This window comes from Vulpes lagopus, chromosome 3, assembly GCF_018345385.1.
Source record: "Vulpes lagopus strain Blue_001 chromosome 3, ASM1834538v1, whole genome shotgun sequence".
In the NCBI taxonomy this organism is placed as follows: domain Eukaryota; kingdom Metazoa; phylum Chordata; class Mammalia; order Carnivora; family Canidae; genus Vulpes; species Vulpes lagopus.
In genome coordinates this window covers 10,196,085-10,204,204 of record NC_054826.1, presented here as the reverse complement: position 1 = coordinate 10,204,204, position 8,120 = coordinate 10,196,085, and the positions used below count along the sequence as shown (strand labels likewise).

Here is an 8,120-nt window from a genome sequence, read left to right as displayed (position 1 = left end):
CATGTCCCCCTCGGAACTCCACTGCATGCTACTAGTTAGGGTTGAAACAATACCACATGTGGACTGCTGCTGGCAAGTATCTTTCTTTTTTTTTTATTTTTTATTTTTGGCAAATATCTTTCTTTAGCTCAGACTTCTCATGGGCATGCTGCCTGAACTGTGTTTTGCATTTTCTCTTAAAACTGCGGTCATCATTGATCTTTCCTTCCACACTCACTCTTCCTCTATCATTTCTATGTTGGTAGACAAATGTGTAAATTAGCAAGCCATATCCTCCTAGCTTCTCAAGCCAGAAATGGTGGCCTGAGCCTTGATCTCTCTTCCCTGTACAACCTAACATACTCAGTCATTCACTTTTAATATCTCTGCCATCTATCCACCTCTCTGCATTTTCACTGCCATCAACCTAGTCTTGATCACCACGATCCTGATGCCCACACTAGTCTTCAAAGGACTCTCAAGGTCTTCCACTTTGTCCTCTCCAGTGATGCCATACATATCTTCAAATCGCTTCATTTGTCTTTAAGATAAATTTTAGACTTTTTCATATATGTCATCAGGCCCTTCATTTTCTGAGCCTCATCACCCACCTCTCTTTGTTTGAAGTTCTGTGCTTCAGTTGGACTATTCTTCAATTTCCAGCAATGCTCGATAAACTGTCCCCCCACAACTTTTCCATATTCTAATCTCTCCTCTTGTATTTCCTCTCTACCTAAGTTAATACCTGCTTACTTCTTTTTCTAGTCTTAGCTTAACCATCATATTTTCCAGGGTCCCTTCATCGACCTCAAGGCTATTTAAATTGCACAGCCTATTTCTAACATACCTTGTATATTGTACACTGTTCTAAAATTCATATAAATGCATTATTAAATACATGTGTTCTAATACAGTAACTTCAGTGAGGTCACAGAGGGTACTTGTCTTGTTCTCTTGCTCACTAAAATCCCCTAAGCACTTAGAAGTCTGTAAATCAAACTTAGGCAAATCATTGACAAATGCATTGCAATTGTTCTTCCTGGAGTACCTGAAATCCATGAGATTTATTACTCAGAAGGATAATGCTTATAATGTTCACATACAAATGTATATTTCAACTAAAAATATTCTTTTTTGAGGTTAGATTTTCTTTTATTCTTATTTTGACATCATGGCAAGTTTTCTGGCTTTCTGGTTTTTTACCTATGTTTTGCACACTTGAAAACCAGGAATAAATTAGAGAATATTTGTCAAATTTCATTCCTGCTGCTTATCAGCAGTACTTCAGGTGCTTCAAGTGGAAGAGAGGAGAAACATCTATGAGAATAAAATCAGAGAATTCTTTCATTTACTAGTTCTAGCAGCAGTAAAATTAATTGTATCTAAGAGGCAAAACAGTATGCTAATCACGTCTTTTATTCGTAATTGTCAGCTAAATGGTCAATTTTCACTTTTTATAGCATTATATCAATCCATTCTAGACCTAACGACTTAAAATACAACAAATGAGCACCATTTTTATTTACTAAAGGATTTATTTCAGGTATTATTAGAAAAACAATTCATGAATTATTTTATTCCAAAGGCCGAATAAAAATTATGCAACAGATAATAAATCAACAAGTGTTTACCGAGTACCAACTTTGCATAATGTTCTGGCTAATGGGTCAACTGCAAAGAATAAATTAGATACAAAAATCCATGCTCTCAAAAAAAAAAAAAATCCATGCTCTCTTAGAGTTTGAATTTTAACTTGGGAAATGTGACAAAATAAATAAATCAACTTCATACTATGTTAGAAGATGATGAGGGGTATAGAGAAACGTAAAGCTGGTAATGGTTTCTGGGAGAAGTTGTGACAAAGATTCCCTCCCTGACTAAACTCTACTCAGCCTCCCCCAAACTCTTCTCAGCTGGGCCCTGAGTTTTGGTCTTCCATGGTCATCTCTGCATTACTCAGTTTTTTTTCCCTTTATTTATTTATTTATTTATTTATTTATTTATTTATCTATCTATTTATTTATTTATTGCATTTTTTAGACTTTAAATTCAATTTGTCAACATATAGTATAGCACTCAGAGCTTATCCCATCAAGTGCCTTCCCCAGTGCCTGTCACCCAGCTACTCCGTTCCCCCACCACCCCACCTCCCCTTCCGCAACCCTTGGTTTGTTTCCCTGACTTAGGAGTCTCTCATCATTTGTCTCCCTTTCTACTTTTTCCCACTCAATTCCCCTCATTTCCCTTATAATCTCTTTCACATGTCTTATATTTCACATATGAGTGAAACCATAAGATGATTGTCCTTCTCTGATTGATGGATTACCCAGTTTTAGCAAGAATCCTGCTCTGTCCATTTAGTCAGAATCCTTGATATCTGATGTGATTCCTCAATCACCACCATTTCCCAGGTGATGATTTATTACTCTGGCCTGCCTTTAGCAAGAAGCCTTTTCCGTGAGTTTAGCCAGATCTCCCCCTACCCTGGATATTTCCTCTTAGTAATTCTCCACCCTCCTTCTTACCTACAAATGCCCAATTTCCTTTATTGGATATGGAGTTGAGCCCAGTGCCCCCACCAACTACTTTGCTCCTGGGGAGAATGGTGGACATGTCCTAAACCTATGCAAATATAAAAAATAGAGAATATATATCACCCTGTGAATCACATATATTCATTAGTTATATTGTCTTCATGTGCTTTTTTAAAATTTTGTTTTTGGTGTCTTTTCATGGAAAGACTTTCTTTAAATCCTTTGAAGCCTATCAGTATTATAGTCTGCATCCTACAGTTGTGTTTTATTGCTTTTTGCAAGGAGTCCTTTGCAACCTTGAGTCATCAGATATTCTGCTATAACTTTTTCTAAAACATAAAGTGTTTATTTTTCATGTCCTATTTGACATACACACAAAATCTATCTGGGAGTCATTTTGTCTGAGTTGATTAGTTGGGAGGGAATGCAGTAAGTGCAGAAAATGTGAATGAATGTGGTAAAAAGCTAAAAATCAAGTAACATTCCCAATCTTGAAGGATCATCTTTAGCTTTCAGTGAATGGAGGCCCTTAACTAGGGTTCCATGCTTAAGGCATGGAAATGAACCAGAATGTAAAATATAGTTTTATACCAAATTTTTCAGTTCTATATTTAAGCAAGTTTAGGATATAAAACATGCTTTACTTAACTTTGTTATCTTGAATTATATTTTTAAATATTTGTACATATGGTAAGAGAATTTGCATTTGTTTTCTTTTCCCAGGTTCCACAACTGTTCAGAGCAGGCCTATTGCCCTATGAATAAGAAAAAAAATAGTATTATATGAAAAATTGATAGTTATATTAAAAATATCCATGATAAAGTCAAATGTATAAAACAGCGATTAACTTTACAGATACGGTGATTTAAAAAACAAAGTGTTCCTATCTAGGGACTGCCTTATATGAGCTACTCTCTTAATATTAAAATATTTAGAATTATTGTTATTATATATCCATTCAAATAATCTTGAATTGTCTCTATGTACTAGGTATAAGGCTCTTATAGGTGTGTTTGAAAGGAAACTGATCTAGGGTTCAAAAGAGAGTTGATAAACCTCAAATGGAAGGCTATAGGAAATAAAATTGCCTAAATTGGGGGCACATGGATGGCTCAGTTGGTTAAGGTCTGCCTTCAGCTCAGGTCATGTTCCTGGGGTCCTGGGATCAAGCCCTGCATCAGGTTTCCCTCTCAGTAAGGAGTCTGCTTCCCCCTCTCCCTTTGCTTCCCCCCTAACTTACTTGTGGTGTCTCTCACTTTCAATCTCAAATAAGTAAAGAAAAATCTTAAAAACAGAAACAAAAAAATTGCCTAAATTGGCTTTTGATATTATCCTTGGAAGAATTTTAACACTATAAAATTCATATGTAACTTCTAATAAATGGAATGAATGTATTTATTAAAATAATATTCTAAATAATTGTGTTTCATATTTATGCTTATTTATTAAACCAAACTTTGTAGTATTTTTAATAAAGCAGAGAACAATTTATTACTCTTGAATTTCAGATATTGTTATAAAGTAAATACAAATATAAGAAATGACTATTGTGGCAAATCTAAGAGAATTTTCCCATTACTATATATATCTGTACAATATCAATGTATGTAGGCATGTGTGTTTGTCTGTGTGTATAATTAAGCTTTAGGACAAAACTAGAGGATAATGATGGATAAAAAGTTGAATCTTCTATAGCAAAAGCATTGTTCTTTAGAAGTGTGATTGGGGCACCTGAGTGCCCCAATGCTCAGTCATTAAGCAGCTGCCTGCAGCTCAGGTCATGATCCCCAGGGTCCTGGGATAGAGACCCACCAGAGGCCCCCTGCTCAGTGGGGAGCCTGTTTCTCCCTCTGTTGTCCCCCTCCGCTGTTCCCCCTATTTGTGCTCTCTAGCTCTCAATCTGTCTCTGTTAAATAAATAAATAAATGATAGATAGATAGATAGATAGATAGATAGATAAATAGCATCTTTAAAAAATGTGTGATTCTAACTCTATTATTGATGTTTATTTGTTCTAAATTTTAGGACATTATAATTAACCCAAGACTACCTTTGCGATAACAACGAGAACAATAGAGTATATTATCTGATACAACCAATAAATGTTTTGTTTTGCATTTTTTGGTTTTTGGAGGAATCAATCATGGCCAGATAATTCTAAGGTTTTCTGAGTCTAGAATACTTGACCACTTTCTAGGGTGATGTCAACACATCTTTATGGGATATCTTCGTGTCTACTGGATATTTATGTAAAATCCGCATCTACTACATTGCTCAGAAAGTAAAGTTTACTACTATCTTCAAGTGTCTTTTCAGCTGTAAGTTGCCCAAAATTGTCTGTATTAGATAAACAGAATGTAGAAATATTACACATTATAAAATAAATATTACTATTATACATGATATTTCTTTCTGACAGATATGACAGATATGACTTGAATTAAAAGTGTACTCAAATAAACAAGAAAAAAGTGAGTTATAAATACTAGCAGCAGAGGAGTTAATTTTTAGCATAATTAATAAACTTCTCAAAATCATTGTCATTCATTCTTTAAATATTTCATTTCTGAAAATGTGCAAAGAAATTATCCACTCACTCAATTGAACACAAGTAAAATAGATTAGAATTAATTTTGAATCTCTTGAGTTTTTTACTTCTATGTCTGAAGTTGGACTAGATTTTGAGTTGGTCATTAAAGCATTATCATTCAGTAGTAGCTCTATACCTTTCATTCTACTCCAAATTGATTTTATATGGAAGCAAAAAGACAAAAGAATACTTTAGTAAGTCATGGAATTCATGGTATATACATTTCTTACTTTCTTTTTGCAGACTATTTAGATTTATTTGTACTTAAGTGAACTACATAAGTAGTGTAAATTAACTGGGAAACACTGTTTATAAATGTACCAGAGAACATATCTACAAAGACCTAAACTACAGGAATTTTTCTCTGAAAAAGTGAAAAGGAGGAAATGGAGAGATGATGAAAGATAGCTCCAAGGAGAGCAAGAGGAAAACAAAAAATCTGAGAAGAGGCATCAGAGCTAACATGCCTAATTGCGTAACCACTGTTAATCTCTGGCCCTCCCAGAAGGCTGTGCTCCCATGTTTTGTTTTGTTTAATAGAAAAATTTATTTTAATCTACTATTAAATTTAATTTTAGAAAGTTACTAGATAGATGACCTTCCCTCTGAAGGTTTAATTTGATCTTTAGTTACCATTTTCTGAGATATTTTCAAAAGCTTATCCTATACCGTAAAATATGCCCTGATCTATACAGGTAATGAGAGGCCCTGGAATCTTCCTACAAGACTTGACTGAGTGGTTTTACGATTGCTGACTCTTCAAACCAGAAACAAACATTTGTTCTTGGAATCAGAGGACCCTTTCTCACATCAATGAAGTCACCAAATCTGTAGTTGGACATTTCTCTCAGGGGTCTGAGATAACTTCTCCTCCATGAAATCTATTTTGTCCTTGTTGTGTTGAAATATATCTAATGCCACTTTTGCTTCAACTTCCAGGGTTTCAAATGGAAGCTCTTTATAAATTAAAGCATGAGGGAGGATCTTTTGTGAAGGAATGTAGGTTCTCTTTCATTGGCATCCACTCACCAAGTTCCTTAATCTCAAACTACATCATAGCAGAAGGTTCCAGAGATCACAGGAACTGCTGGAGCTCTCAACAAACTGAGCACATATTCATCTTCAAATGCCCTCTCTATCACACAGCCCATCATCATGGCACAAAAATGCTCACAAGCCTTGTTTACTTCTCCTGGATCATGATCTTTCAGAGTAAGAAATTTAACCTCATATGCCTTGGTCAAAGGGTTATCCATGTCCCAAGCCTGTCTGTTCACAAGACCCAGAATGGAATTCCTGCAACACCACCCACTTAAATGTGTGACAAAATATAAGGAGTTGAAATGTTTTTGTTTATCACAAAGATAGTGCCAGCGTCAAGTGTATAACTTCAATCTTCTCAGTTGGGGAAGTTAATGATAACTACCTGTTTTTCTCTTTACTAAGGAGATCATTCTGCATTTCAATCAATTTGGTCAGGAACAGCTGAGAAGTTAGCCTGGTTGCTATAAACCTCCAGCCAGCAATGGCACATTACCTACCAGAGCCCAAGCCTCCAGATCCCCACGGATATTACCTCCTTTGAGTCCCTATGTTCCCCTGTTTTAATATCATTGATGAAATGTCAATTATTTCTGTAAAATTTTTGTCAAATTACACTTATCTATAAACCACTATATATTTATTCTTTCTAAAAATGTAAGCATTTTAGAACTATACATTAATTATTGATTATGAACAGTTCAACTAATGAGAGCCTTTAAAGCATCTAGGGATTAGTTTTAATTCACAGTCGTTTGAGAAGTTATTCTAAAACTAAGTGGCTTCTAATTATTTTGAACTTTATTTATTTCAGTCACAAAGGAATTACTTTAAAATGACTCTAAAACCATTCCTGAAACAAAGCAGCAACCCAAACACTTTTGGCTCCATCCAAGTATTTCATTAAGGCATAAATATTTCAGTTACCAAATAACAAGTCTTCACAATCTAGAGGATTGATTGCAACCCAAATGCTTGATATGCTTAAAGTGTACTTAGAGTTATACAGTAAAAAAATACATTATAAATCCATCTTTTAGAAGACAACTCAGATCTTCACCTCCAGTCAAGGCCACTGTCCATATTCTGTTAAAATGAACAAGAATTTGGGAGAGATGTGTTCTTGCCCATATGCAAATAGCAATTAAAATTTAAAAATACCCAGAATTTTTAAAAACACAAAAATCTTAATGCAAAACTTATTGAATTCAACCAAAAAATTTACTGGAGGAAAATTTATAATGTTAATGGAATATGTTAGAAAAATTATCTGGAATAAAACAAATTTAGCCAAGTGGTCAAATCAGTAACTTAAAAAAAATAAAATGTAAACTCAAAGAAAATTACAGCAAGGGAATTAAAATGAATAAATGCTACTAAAAATAAACAAAATGAAATTTTGGCTTTCTAAAATGACTCACAAGATAGACTTTGAGAAGAGTGATTAGAAAAAAAGAAAAGAAGGAGTTGTTATTAGAGCTAACACAGAAAAATAGGGCAAAACTGCAAAGAGAGTAGAATGGAAAAAAAAAGGGGGGGAGGCATATCATGGATTCTGTAATATTTAAAAAGAAAATTTACCACAACTAGGAGACAACTCAATCAAAATTAACCCACTAAAAATAAATTTAAAAAATCTATATTTATCTTTAACTCACATTTCACCAAATCTGTTTCCTCTACAGCTTTCCATTTCTTAGTAGAGAACAACTTCACTAATCTAGTTGCCCCAACCAAAATACTGGAAATATAATTGGTTTTATCACCTCACTTTCAATTCTTTAGGAAGTTCCACTGCTATGGCTTGTAGAATATGTTCAAAATTTGAGCAATGGGGCACCTAGGTGGCTCACTTGGTTAATCATCTACCTTTGGCTCAGGTCATGATACAAGAGTCCTGGGATAGACTCCCATATTGGGCTCCCTGCTCAGTGGAGAGCTTGCTTCTCCCTCTCCCTCTGCCTGCTTGTTCTCA

At 34.6% G+C, this 8,120-nt stretch overlaps 1 pseudogene; it reads right to left on the bottom strand.

Moving 5' to 3' along the window:
- Window positions 1-372: 372 nt before the first annotated feature.
- Window positions 373-7,228, bottom strand: LOC121486590 (annotated as a pseudogene).
- Between the last annotated feature and the right edge of the window lie 892 nt (window positions 7,229-8,120).